Raw genomic sequence first — 14,231 nt, forward strand, 5'->3', positions numbered from 1 at the left:
TAGGAACACATTTTTGGAACACATTTTTCCAGGTAAAAACTTCACAAAAATCTTAAAATTGGTTAAAAATTTTATTAATAAATGTTTCAAAGCGAGATTTTTAAATTTCAAAACACAATAACAAAGGAATATCTCTTTTCTTACTACATTTACAGATGTTACAAAAATCCACAATTTTGTTGCACTGGTAAGAGTAAACATTGCTTTGAAATTAGAAAATCTCTCAAAATATGATTTTCAGATTTCAAAAAACAGATCATTTGCAAAATAATATATTTACAAGTGTTACAAAATTGCTTTTAAAATAATGTTACGTTGTCAGATTTATTTTCAGAAAACATGTAAAAATCAAAAAAATTTAACCCAAAACACAAATAAACCCAAACTAGTGAGATCTACTCAAAATTTACAAATACAAATTTACAAATAAATTTAAACTTGGCAGATCTATTCAGAATTTACAAATAAATCCAAACTAGTCAAATATACGCAAAATTTGCAAATAAAAAATTACAAATAAACCTAAAATAGTCAGATTTATTTCAGAATTTACAAATAAAACCAAAGTACTCAGATCTACTCAAAATTTACAAATAAATCCGAAGTAGTCAGATGTACTCAGAATTTACAAATACACCCAAACTAGTCAAATCTACTCAAAATTTACAAACTAACCCAAACTAGCCAAAACTAATTGTGTACTCAAAATTTTCAAATAAACCTAAATTAGTCAAATCTACTAAAGTTTCCCAATAGAGAATCCAAGTCATTTTGAAGTAGCGCACGTATTAATTTTGCCGGTGTGTCTTTTCTTCTCAAGGAGCTGTATGATAACACCTGTTCTTGCCTTCTCATCTTTAGTAATATCTTCTAATATAAGGAATGCCTTCATGCTTTTACACACTAACTACTATACGAGCCTATAGCGCTAACCATGGACTCCTCCTCACCCTGTCACCGCACCATCCGAGCTTCAGCCAATCATTTTCTATTTTAGACTTTTTATTATTATTATTATGATTTTCAATTGTTTGTCGCTACGGATACAGAACGGCACTCGAATACGATCAACCGTGGAAGAATCTTTGCCCGGGCAGCCTCACAGACGATAAAACGGACTGCCGAATTCACAATGAAGGATTTGCAATATCTGTCTCCACCCATCCATGAAGTGACTCAGAATGAATTGTATAAGAGGTCCAACATCGCATTGTAATTTTTATTTTTGTTAACCAACCGGTGCGTTCGCGGCGAGTTTGATGTCGGGATTTCCAAAACGAGGGCGGGTCTGTGGAGCTGTATTTTTTGAATTTACTGTTTTAGATGAAATGTCCTCAAAAAAAATCCTCAAAAAAACAATTTCAACAAGTTTACCTTAATAATCTTCTTTCCAAACATCCTCTTAAAGACGCATTGTGTAACTTTACCACGTGTATGTCTCCATGGTAACATTACTGCTTTATCAGTAAGGTTTGACAGCTTTTAAATTGCTGAAAATAAATCGTGACAAGGCTCGCCTCTCCACAAATCTGACCTGTAACTCGGCGTGGTCGTGTTATCTTCTTGTCCTCATACACGCAAGTTAAATGCCATACTGTGGAACATCCCAAGCAAAGTAATAACATCGCCATGGAGACGAACAGGTGTGAAGGTGACACCACTGACAGGAAAAACTTGGTAATTATTTGGCCTATCCACATGAAGAAAAAAAAAGAAAAAAAAGTGGCACAAAAATTTTAAAGGTTCTGTACCAGATTTTTCTGAATTTTACTGCTCTCAAAAATATGAAAAACACAACTAGTTCATTTTAAACTAGTTATTTGGACAACTGCAAACCTCAAAACTCAAGAGCTTCTTTTACAGTGTCCCTATTTTGACAAATTTTGACAGCTAGTATGCCAAGCGTGTACTTCCTGATTCTCTAACCTAAAAAAAAAAAGCTTCATAATGAGATGCAGACGTGTGCTGTGTACTTCCTGATTCTGATGTGGAAGGACACAGCAGACTTATTTTGGTTGTATAATATCTTTGTACTGGGGTAAGACTTTTGACTGCAAAGTTAATAACATCTAGCATGCTAACTGTGTACTTCCTGATTCTCAGATAAATCTCACATTATAATACATGCAAACGGTACACAGCGGATTTACTTTGACCTCAAGACCTGCTTGTACAATATCTCTGCACTGGGGTAAGACAACACTGGAGAACTCTAAAAATAACAACAGCTAGCATGCTAACTGTGTACTTCCTGATTCTCACATAATTCTTGCTTTATAATACATGCAAACAGTACAAAACAGATTTACTCTGACCTCAAGACCTGCTTGTACAATATCTCTGTACTGAGGTAAGACAATGTTAGAGAACTGTAAAGATAACAACAGCTGGCATGCTAACTGTGTACTTCCTGATTCTCAGATAATTGTCAGTTTATAATAGATGCAGACCGTACACAGCAGATTTACTTTGACCTGAAGACCTGCTTGTACAAAATCTCTGTACTGGGGTAAGATGACGTTTGAGTGTAAAGATAACAGCTAGCATGCTAACTGTGTACTTCCTGATTCTCTGATAATTGTTGCTTTATATTACATGCAGACGGTACACAGCAGATTTACTTTGGCCTCAAGACCTGCTTGTACAATATCTCTGTACTGGGGTAAGATGACGTTTGACTGTAAACATAAGCACAGCTAGCATGCTAACTGTGTACTTCCTGATTCTCAGATAATTGTCAGTTTATAATAGATGCAGACCGTACACAGCAGATTTACTTTGACCTGAAGACCTGCTTGTACAAAATCTCTGTACTGGGGTAAGATGACGTTTGAGTGTAAAGATAACAGCTAGCATGCTAACTGTGTACTTTCTGATTCCCAGCTCATTCTTACTTATAATTGGATACAAACCGTACACAGCACAGCAGACTTATTTTGACCTCAAGACCTGCTTGTACAATATATCTGTACTGTGGTAAGTCTACGTTTGGCTGTAGAGATAACAACAGCTAGCATGCTAACTGTGTACTTTCTGATTCTCTGATAATTGTTGCTTTATAATACATGCAGATGGTACACAGCAGATTTACTTTGGCCTCAAGACCTGCTTGTACAATATCTCTGTACTGGGGTAAGATGACGTTTGACTGTAAACATAAGCACAGCTAGCATGCTAACTGTGTACTTCCTGATTCTTTGTATAATTCTCAGTTTTGTAATTGGATGCAGACAGTACACAACAGACATATTTTGAGCTCAATATCTGCTTGTACAATATATCTGTACTGGGGTAAGACAACATTGAAAAACGGTAAAGATACCAACAGCTAGCATGCTAACTGTGTACTTCCTGATTCTTGACTGATTCTAAATTATAATTACAAGCAGACAGTACACAGCAGACTAACTGTGACCTCATGACCTGCTTGTACAATATATCTGTACTGGGGTAAGACAACATTGGAGAACTGTAAAGATACCAACAGCTGGCATGCTAACTGTGTACTTCCTGATTCTAGGATCATTCTCACATTTTGCTCAAAAACATGGAAAACAAATCGGGTACAGGCTCTTTAACTATACATAAATAAACCACATCAAAACAGGTTAAACGGCAAATTCCGCCGCAGAATCCCGACCTTTCCGAAAGTTTAGAAAATCCCGACATCACGCGAACGCACCGTAACCTCCGGGCTGTGTTTAAGGATGTGTACTATATTCACGGGACAGTGTTTTTTGGCCCCAGCAGCACCCTCCAGTATTGGACATCTCTGTGTGTTCTGACGGTCTCACGAGCAGAAGAGGACAGTGGACACGCGCGGGACATGTCTCTGCATTATTTATTGTCTGTACACAGCGGCTGGTTTTCAAATAAACAATCTCTCATGAACACGTCTGCAACCTCAACCTGTGTGTTTTTTTTTGTTTTGTTTTGGACTTGTTTGACGTAAAGAGCGGTTGATCTGTGCGTGAAGTGTTTGTTTTTCTTTTCTTCGTTGGCGCAGTGATGGAATGTGAGCCGGTGAATGAGTTAGAACAGGTCACGTTTCGGTCGGTGGGTGAACGCTTAACCCACTTTTGTCGCTTTCACACGTTTAACACACAAACACGAGTCCATGTGGTAATACAGGAAGTGCTACACTGTGTTTTCAAACACCACACACCTTCACTAGAATCATTTGGTTAATTTCAGCCCCAGAATTGTCCATTTCTTCTGAAATAAACTTGAAAACTACCACTATGTGACTACAAGAACTGCGAAAAACTAAATCTAGTCAAGTTAAGATGACTGGAATTAAGAAAGTTTTATCATGATTTGAGTAAATGTCACTTAACAAGTAAAATTATCTAGACTTTTTGTACTTAAAATATGAAAAGGCATCTTGCTTATCCAAGTCTCACGATACGATATCGTCACAGTATAGATGCATCAACGATCTCGGACTTCCGGTCATTGCGCAATGCATACTGGGAAGGATTTTCTGAAAAAGCAAGCATCAAACCGCCATGTTTGTTTTCCCAGTGGGATGCGTCTATTGACAAAGTCGATCTTTTCTAGTCTTTTGAACCATATCGCTTTTGTTTCTGGTTCTGATATTGTCATATTTTAGTTGTGTGGACATCGTAATTGTGTGGTTGTTGGATGTCCTAACAGCGGAAAACGGCTCGAGAAATTTGTTTGCGAACTCCATAAATGCAAAAGGGAATCAGATCTGTGTGACTGCAAACCTCCGTTCAAACTATTTTACTTCCCAATGGAATTTAAAAATGGTGAAAGGTGAAGGCGATGATTCTTGATGCATCTATAAATCTCACAGTACGATATTTATTGTGATATCATGGGAAAGCTCACGATATGGTGGGAAGGCTCACTATTAGGGATGTAACAATATCCAAATCTCTTGATATGATATTTTAACGATATTCATCTCTGCGATATATTGTGGAGGCAAACAAAACTGTTAATGACACTTTTTCCTCTTAAAATGCCTTGACAAGATTTAATCCAAAGAATTTAGACTTAAAAGTGCTTAGAACTGTTATTTCCTCATGTAGTCTGCACTGAAATGGAGCAAAGGATCATGGTCTATGTAGTTCTCTCTGTCTTTTTTTTTTTAGCTATTGCTGCACCATAACTCTTAATTTAAGCAAAGAGACTTGTAATTTGATATATTGTGATCATCCACGATATTATTCTGAGAAATCTGATGATACGATATCATGATATTTCCGTTATTGTTACATCCCTAATCTTGCTACACTTAAAATAACAAAAACAAAAAAACTACTTTTTGGGGTGTTCAAACTTTTTTCATCAAGGGCCACATATCTGAACACAGACGAAGCAGAGGGCTGATCGAGGGCCGTAGACTGGCAAGGCAAGGCAAGTTCATTTGTACAGCACAATGTGTACACAAAGTAATTCAGAGAGCTTTACACAATAAGAAAAACATTAAAATCACAATAAAAACAAATCAAAATATAAATAATCATCAAAAAATTTAAGATTAAAATGTTTTAAATTAAAACGAGAGAGAGACATTAATTACATAAATTAGAGAGAAGAGTGCGGAATGAAAATCTTTCAGTCATATGCACAACCGTTTTGAGTCTGGATTTAAACAAAGTCAATGTAGAGTCTGTCTCACATGTTCAGGAAGACTGTTCCAGGTTTTAGCTGCATGAATCTGAAACGCTGACTCCCCGTGTTTAGTCCTGACTCTGGGCACCAGCAGGAGGCCGGTCCCTGAGCTCCTCAGAGTGTGAGATAGTTCGTATGGCTCTAACATATCACAGATGTACTTTGGTGCTCGGCCATGGAGAAACTTGTACAAGCAGAGACGCTTTAAAGTCTCTGAGTCACAGGAGTCAGTGCAGAAACCTGAGCACAGGACGCATGTGCTCGTACTTCCTGGTTTGAGTCAACACCTGAGCTGCAGCATTCTGGATGTTCTGCAGTGTCTCACAGCTGATTTGGAGAGGTTAGGGTCAGATGTCTGATTTAGACAGTAAACCTTTGATATTTGCTGTGTTTTTTAAGATGGTAAAAAGCTGCAGATCTTATTGATTTGATGTGGCTGTTAAAGTTCAAGTCTAAGTCCATTATTACCCCGAGACTTCTTGCCTGATTTGAAGGTTTTAGAGATTTGAAGGTTTTAGAGAGACTGGAGGTGACTCCTGACACTGTCTTTGTTTCTGTGGACCAAACACTATGACTTTTGTCTTGTCTGAGTTTCGCTGGAGAAAGTTGTTTTGCGTCCACACACTGATCTGTTGGACACAGTGGTAGAGAGAGTCCACTGGTCCATAGTCTCCTGCTGCAGTGAGACGTAGATCTGTGTCGTCTGCAGAGTTGAGGTAGGACACATTATTGGTCCTCAGCACAATAATAATTGAATGAATAATTGAAATATGTGCATGTTAGAATGAGCCATCAGTCTTTATTCATGCCAAGATCCTTAAAACCACACACTAAATATTAAGTATTAGCTTTATCAAGGTAGATAAAAAAAAAAAAAAAAAAAACTTGCAGTAAAAAGTTCATTTTTAATTGATGCAAGGTAATCTGGGCCAATTCACCTGGAAGCCTGAGGGCCAAGAAAAATTTGTCTGAGGGCCGCATGGGCCATAGTTTGGACATGCCTGACTTCAAATAAGAAATAAAATCAAATGTTGCTTGAATTAAGTAAAACACACTTATTCTACTGGTAGATCATTTTACTTGTGGAGTTGAATCAACTCAAATGTTCTTAATTTAAGTCATTTTAACTTGCCTAGATATAGGTTTTTTTTCCCAGTCTGACCTTTGGAAATGTAAACAGACTAATAATAAATAACTCAAACATGTGTGAATGAAACAAAGCACAACTCCAGGTTTGTTTTTGAGGAGGAAACAACATTATAACATGACTTAAAGCTCACAAGAGTCAATTTTGAGCCATATAGGACCTTTAATTGTACTATATTTTGCTTTGTTTACAAATTGTTTACACAGAAAACATTCGCAGCAGCAGCACGTGACGATGCTATTAATTGTCAATACAACAGTTGTTTAGCTGCTTTATATGCAAATCAGCGCTATTTTTAGCCCGGTTAAATTCCTGTGTTCATTGAGAGTGGTCAACGGTTTAACTGACTATGCCAAGTATGCAAATACGAAAGCAAACTGACAAATATCACACTGGAAAAAAAAACACAATATCTACGTAAGTTAAAACGACTTAAATTAATAACAGTAGACTTTATTTGAGTCATTTCAACTTGACAAGTAAAATTATCTACCAGTGGAGTGTTTTTTTTCTTAATGTAAGCAACATTAGATTTTGTTTCTTATTTTACGTGCAAAAAGTTGTAGTTTTTCTTATTTTAAGTGCAAAAACTTGATGCATTTTCATATTTTAAGCTCAAAAAGGCTTTTTCCACTGGTAGAAAATTTTACTTAAGTGAAATTGACTCAAATCATGATAAAACTTTATTAATTTAAGTCATCTTAACTTGGCTAGATTTTGTTTTTTTGCAGTGCATTAAAATTTGAAATACAATTGCGATCATTTCTTTAAAAAAATATCTTAAAGGGCCTATTTTGCTAAATTTTTATCTATGTTATAATGTTGTTTCCTCATCAGAAATAGACATGGAGTTGTGTTTTGTTTCATTCACATATGTTTAACACACAGGTCCTGCATATTTAGGCTGAGTTCTTCTCTCAAACAGAAAATACTTCCACCTTGTGATGTCATGTGGTAATACAGGAAGTTTTCTATGTTGTTTTTAAACTCCACACACCTTCACTAGAATCATTTGGATGAATTGAGCCCTGGAATTGCAGTAGTCATGAGCACTTTACTGCATTATAGATACATACTGAAGACATCAAATATATGAAGCAAGTAGTGAAAACCAAGACCTGTCCGAGACCACAGGGTCCCGAGACCAGGACAAGACTAAGACCTCTGAGGGTCGAGACCAAGACGAGACCAAGATTTATAAATACTGAGACTGAGACAAGGCAAGACCACGACCCATCGAGACCAAATCAAGACCAAATCAAGACCATCTTTGTAATTTTCTACATTTATTAAACTTTTTTAGCCTCATTGAAACGGCTTCACTCATTGGTGCACCAGCAGATATTTTTTCTATGGTAAAACGAAAATATTAAAAAATAAAACTATACTAGAGCAGTTCAAAACTGTTTAATTGAAAATTCATTGAAAAAAAAAAAAAAGAACTTTGATTTATTAGAACTACCAATAAATGACAAAAGGTGAAACGAGGTGAAATGGAGTATTATCAGTGCAGAGTAATAATCCAGGATGACTCAAACATGTGTGAATGAAACAAAACACTACTCCAGGTGTGTTTTTGGTGAGGCAACAGCATTATAACATGGCTTAAAGCTCACAAGAGTCAATTTTGCATAATAAAAACGTGGTGACAAAGGCCTTCTTGACTAGGGCCAACTATTCATCAGCGATGGGATGTTTCTGACTGAATCAGTCAACTGTTCCTTAATGTGAATGTTTATCTCAATTTTTAAAATAACTAAATCTTTTTCTTTCCAAATTTTTAAAGCACTTTAATTAGGGCCGGGCATGTGTTAATTTTGAGTTAACTAATTAATTATCACCGATGATTATTTTTCTCCCCTTCATGCAGTTTTTATTTTAAATTTTTTTTTTTATTGTAAACGTCTGTTCCTCACCGACTTCTATTTTGAAAACGTCCATCGTGAGCGTGTCTAGAATGTTACTGGTGCAGCGCACACAGGAAACGGAGAGAAACAAAGCAGGATAAACAAACATGGAGAAGGGTAAGGAACTTTTACACGTCCATTTTCATTTTTCATTTTAAAGTTCTTCCAGATGGTGCAGTCGACGAAGCCAAAGTCATTAGTAACACTGCAACGCTGAACTGTCTTATCACCGGAGTTTCATGAGTCTGAAATATCACCTAAATGCAACACACTCTGTTGATGTTAATCACTCAATGAAAGAAGTGGAGCGAGGCTCCGGCCGACCACGTGAGATGATGTGAGAAGACGAGCACAGTGCGTAGGACCCCAAGAGCTTTCAGGGGCACCCCCCCCCCCCCCGTCTCACTTTTCTTCCGTGAGAAGCCAGTGCCAGCGATCGCATTCTTAATAATAATAATAATCTTGTATACCTTGGCAACTTGCTTTGTTCAGAAAAGTAAAAATAAATAAATAAAAATCTTGGAACTGACAAACTGCTCTGAAGGTGTTCTCTGGTTGTGTTTTCTGTTTTCTGTTACTGTTTTGGACTGAGATTCTCATTTTTATATCAAACAGGAAACATTAAAGCCCTGGCAGTGGCAATACATTTCAGTTTTGTATTTGGTTTGATTATATTTTTTCAGTTGAGATTTACCCTGGATACTTTATTTTACTGCTCCCGGTCACATGCACTTTACTTTTGGATTCAATTCATTAACTCAGCCCTGCTACTGTATAAAGAAATGCTGTTGCACAACACATGTGCGGCACTTTTGTTTACATTTCCAATAAAAGTGCGCCATACACTACATTTGAATTCATTAATTGGTTTTGCATATGACATGCAATTGATCATGATTAATCACATGAACTCATGCGATTAAGATTTTTTATTTTTGCCTAGCCCTAATTTTCACCGAACTAATACCTGAATCGGCAGAGAAGCAGAGCACCAGTGAATAATGCATCATATAATTAAAGCTGTAAAATTTATATTACCTTATTTTTTCCCCATGTCTTTCAACTGATTACCATTTTTATATGCAAAATCATTTATGAGCTTATAAACATGTTAAAACAGCGTTCGCTCATCATGGGATTACTCAGATATGTAATTATATCAGTGCATACATGACAAACAATTACACCCATACTGTCCTGCATTTTAATAGAAAATATTATGCAAAATCATTTATTAGCTTTCTAATAAATGTTCCCTCATAAAAAAAAATAAATAAATAAATAAAACATTCATGAAGTGGTTTTAGACGTCATCCTTGCATGTTTCAGTATTTTATCGATCTCTCCCGGGCTTGATTCAAACCCTCGTCACTAGCAAGGACCACGCCACAATAATGGAGTATTTATTGACGATGGATAGATGTGACGGTTCGGTCGAGAGAGTAAAGACAGACGGTGTAGTCGGGATAGGCCTGTATATACGGGGCTTCTGGGTCGAGCTGTGGTTCGTTGCAGAGGATGATGGAGAGGTTGGGGCGTGGTCCTGCTCCTGAATCTCTCGATCATATTAACTCCACTGACTGTTAACTGTAAGATTCTGTCCAAAGGTCCACCCCCAAAAGCCTACAAACATCACCGCAGTCCCACACGACAATTCTCCATAAACAACAAAAACATGATACAAATCTGTTCACAGCAACTTGACAAACCTGCTGAGATGTTCAAAAGTTTTTATTAAAAGAACACACCCTGGCTATGTTGTGATAGCGCTCTGAAGGGGGAGTGATTTAGCACAGGGGACAAAAGGAGGGGAGACTCAGAGCTTATAACAGGATTCTCACGGTCATGGAAATCCTGGAAACGCCATGGAATTTGAAAATCTCATTTTCTAGGCCTGGAAAAGTCATGGAATTTTAGTATCTCTCTTTAGTATCTCGGCGTTCTGTTAAGTTCTCATTAGGCTATTATGATTATTTCTGAATGCACCTTCTGTTTAAAAGAGACGACAATAAATGCACTGACAGTATTTTGAATGTTAAAAAACTATAATCCCAAACCATAAGGTGAGTGGAAAGGGTTAACATTTCATATTTAGCCCTAAAAGTGTGATGAATTCTACACATGTAGGTGCTGTAAAGTCATGGAAAGTCAATTTAGGTCATGAAAAAGTCATGGAAAAGTGAATGAAACAAAACAACACAAATGGGTGTGTTTTTGGTGAGGTAACAGCACTATTAACTTGGCTTAAATCTCAAAAGAGTCGATTTTACGTAATAAAAACATGTTATGACAGAAGGCCGCCTTGACTAGGGCCAACTATCCATTAGCGATGTGATGTTTGTGAATCAATCAACAATTCCTTAAAGTGAATGTCTGGAACCGGATCAAAAGAACCAAATCTTTTTCTTTCAAATTTTTTAATGCATTTTAATACTTAATGCCGAATCAACACTCGAATCAGCACAGAGGCAGAGCGTGAGTTACAGCTCTAAAATTTATATTGCCTTATTTTTTCCCCATCTGTCTTTCAACTATCATTTTGTTTAAAAGAGACGATAAATGCACTGACAGTATTTTGAATGTTAAAAAACTATAATACCAAACCATAAGGGAGTGGAAAGGGTGCTGTAAAGTCATGGAAAATTAACTTTAAGTCATGAAAAACTCACGGAAAAGTTTTGAAATTTTGTCAGTGAAAAAGAATGTAAACCCCGTTACTTCTAAATGGTGAATACTAGGGATGGGCATTCGATTACATTTTCTTAATCGATCGTCGGGAGAATTAACGATCGATTATCGATTTATCATTAACGTTTTTATATTAAAATGATCATCATTATTATTACTATCTGCACTACTAATCTGCGTAAATAAATTCAACTTTACGACATATAAACCGTAACCACTCTAGAGCCACATCAGCACGTTTGACATTATAATGTGTTTAATGCAGCTTAGCGCAACTCTCACAGAAACAAAACTTAAAACTGCATGGCTAATTTGCATAAATTAAGCAAAGAAAAAAAAAAAAAACAGCTCTTGTGCACTGATGCGGTTCAACTTCTGTCGGATTGAAGGACATGACTCAGTGGAATACAGGTTAGTGTGACCATATTTGTGTTTGTCAAAACCAGGACACCGTACGGGGGGAGGGAGGTGGGGCCTCGTCATCGACATTGAGCTACTCTCACCTGGCAAAGCTTTTTCATGTTTTTCAGTGTCCTGGTGAGCTTTTTCCCACTGGACACCGACACATATGTGCTGCTTTGTACACTGTGCACGTGGCCTCCCACTTGTCCATACCGGAACGGAAAGCATGGGATTTCTTGTGCAACTCATCATTAAATACGCATTTGCGCTTCGGCACATTGCAGGCTGACTGACTCCTTGTGTCTGCTCGCTCCTTCTGAGTGCACAGAGAGCTACATGTCCGGACCCCCGTTTGGTCACCCTACGCTACGCACAGCAACCTACATTTGGTTTGTCGATTAAAAATGAACACAATCGATGAAATTCTTAATGATCAATAATTAATCGATTAATCATGCCCATCCCTAGTGAATACAGGATTTTCAAGTCAATAAACGGTAACACGGTGATCTAAATATGTTATGTGTTTGCAGTTACACCCTTCAGAAGTACAATACCTCCTCTTTAAGGCCCCCTTGAGTGCTCAGAAAATTTGAGTTTTCACGTATCCCCTTTGCCCTACTTTTGTCCACCTCCCTGTTCTCAGTTATTATATAGATTAGTCTTATTATGATTGTGTTCTTGTAAACTGTTATTAAGATATTTGTCTCTGTTATTATGCAATGTTATGGTATGCACTGACAGGATGAGGTGTCACTCAGCAGTGTCTTCAGGAGGAAAATGCAAATCGTGAACTTCGAAAGTATGCAAATCATTACACACTATATATACTACATACAGTACACGTACTACATATACTACAAACACTACATACACTTCTGCACCTGCTACTCTGATAACAACTGCAGGGGAGATTATTCTGTTTTATTTCTACACTATTTTCTTATTTAAAAGGGCTGTATGTAAGATTTAGCTTTAAAATTCCACAAACATGATCTTTGACCTCCCCAGATATGAGAAAAACGTGTCCATCAAATACATTTTTTTTTACTAATAACAACCTGTAATGCAGATTTGTTCAGAATTTTATAAACATTTGATGTGATGGACAAGTTGTTTTGTTTGTCAAGACAATTATCCAGTCAAAAAATAGGACAAGCCTTGAGTCACTCATTGAATATCAGCATTGAAACTGGCAACAACAGTTGTTTTAAACCTGAAATGCTTCTCTCTGACTTGAATGGTCACCGCCTAAACCCCAGCACCTGCAGCCAGTCGTGTGTCAGTGCTAGTGCAGCCTCTACAGGTCAGAGAGGGAATAAGTCAAATAAAAGTTAGATATTAAGGCAAGGCAAGTTTATTTGTATAGCACAATTCGTACACAAAGTAATTCAAAGTGCTTTACAGAATAAGAAATACATTAAAATCATAATAAAAACAAATCAAAACATAAATAATCATGAAGATTAAAATTAAAAAAGAGAGACATAAATTGGAGAGAAGAGTGCGGAATGAAAACCTTTCAGTTATATGCACAGTTAAACAGAAATGTTTTGAGCCTGGATTTGAACAGCGTCACAGAAGAGTCTGTCTCACATGTTCAGGAAGACTGTTCCATTAAACAAGTCTAAAATGTTGTTCGATTCTTTTTAATTAAAATTCTATTCTTTTTAATTAAAAGTACGGTATGTGCGTCAACTCTCTGGCATGATTCTGTGGGAATAGAAAGTTAAATCACACTTTGGGATATTTTTCCACAAAATAGACACATTTGATGTGATAATGTGGAAGATTATAGCCAACATGCCCATGGAAACAAACAGAAAGCGTTTCTCCTGCAAGGAAGGATTAGGTTTGTGGAAATGAAAACCCTCTCACATAGGGACAGGTTTTTTCAGTGCAATAAACACAACCAAAGTGCCAAAAAAGGCTAAAATTTACATACTTTGGCTTTAAAGTGCATTTCTCATTTGCCTTAAGTCTTATGTCAAACGGATTAAAGCATACGCCTTTATTTATGCACAAACAAGCAGTATACAATACGTGCTGGTGCGTGCCAGGGCAGCGCATCCAGCCAAATTTCACCTTTTATGACCGTGTCTGTTGTCACTTAAGCTCTTTAAGGTAATGTTTGTTTTCCCACAGGCTGAAATCCAATACAGCATGACGGGACCGTATATGCAAATAAGCCACGACCCGAGAGTTCACTTCCTGGCATTGAGTCGTTGCAATATATACGATCTATGGTTACACCTTTGCCCTACTTTTTTTTTTTTTTTTTTTTTTGTCAAAATCCGTTAAAATTAATTTCAGATCTCACCTTTTCCCAGTACGAACCATCATTTCTATTAATATAATTGTTTGTCATTTTAGTGCCAAGCATTATAAGTGTTATCTACATAGCGAGCGGGCGGTTCGAGCGCGCTGATTGGCTGCGCGTAACT

General features: G+C 36.9%; 1 long non-coding RNA gene across 1 annotated transcript; it reads left to right on the forward strand.

Moving 5' to 3' along the window:
* Positions 1-60: 60 nt before the first annotated feature.
* On the forward strand, positions 61-3,895 carry LOC129411308 (uncharacterized). The gene is made up of 2 exons (XR_008633257.1): positions 61-2,662; positions 2,731-3,895. It is a non-coding gene; the product is annotated as an uncharacterized LOC129411308 (long non-coding RNA).
* Positions 3,896-14,231: the final 10,336 nt, after the last annotated feature.

The sequence above is a fragment of the Boleophthalmus pectinirostris genome, unplaced genomic scaffold (genome assembly GCF_026225935.1).
Source record: "Boleophthalmus pectinirostris isolate CB_2022bp ecotype Guang Dong unplaced genomic scaffold, ASM2622593v1 HiC_scaffold_10, whole genome shotgun sequence".
Taxonomy (NCBI): Eukaryota; Metazoa; Chordata; class Actinopteri; order Gobiiformes; family Gobiidae; genus Boleophthalmus; species Boleophthalmus pectinirostris.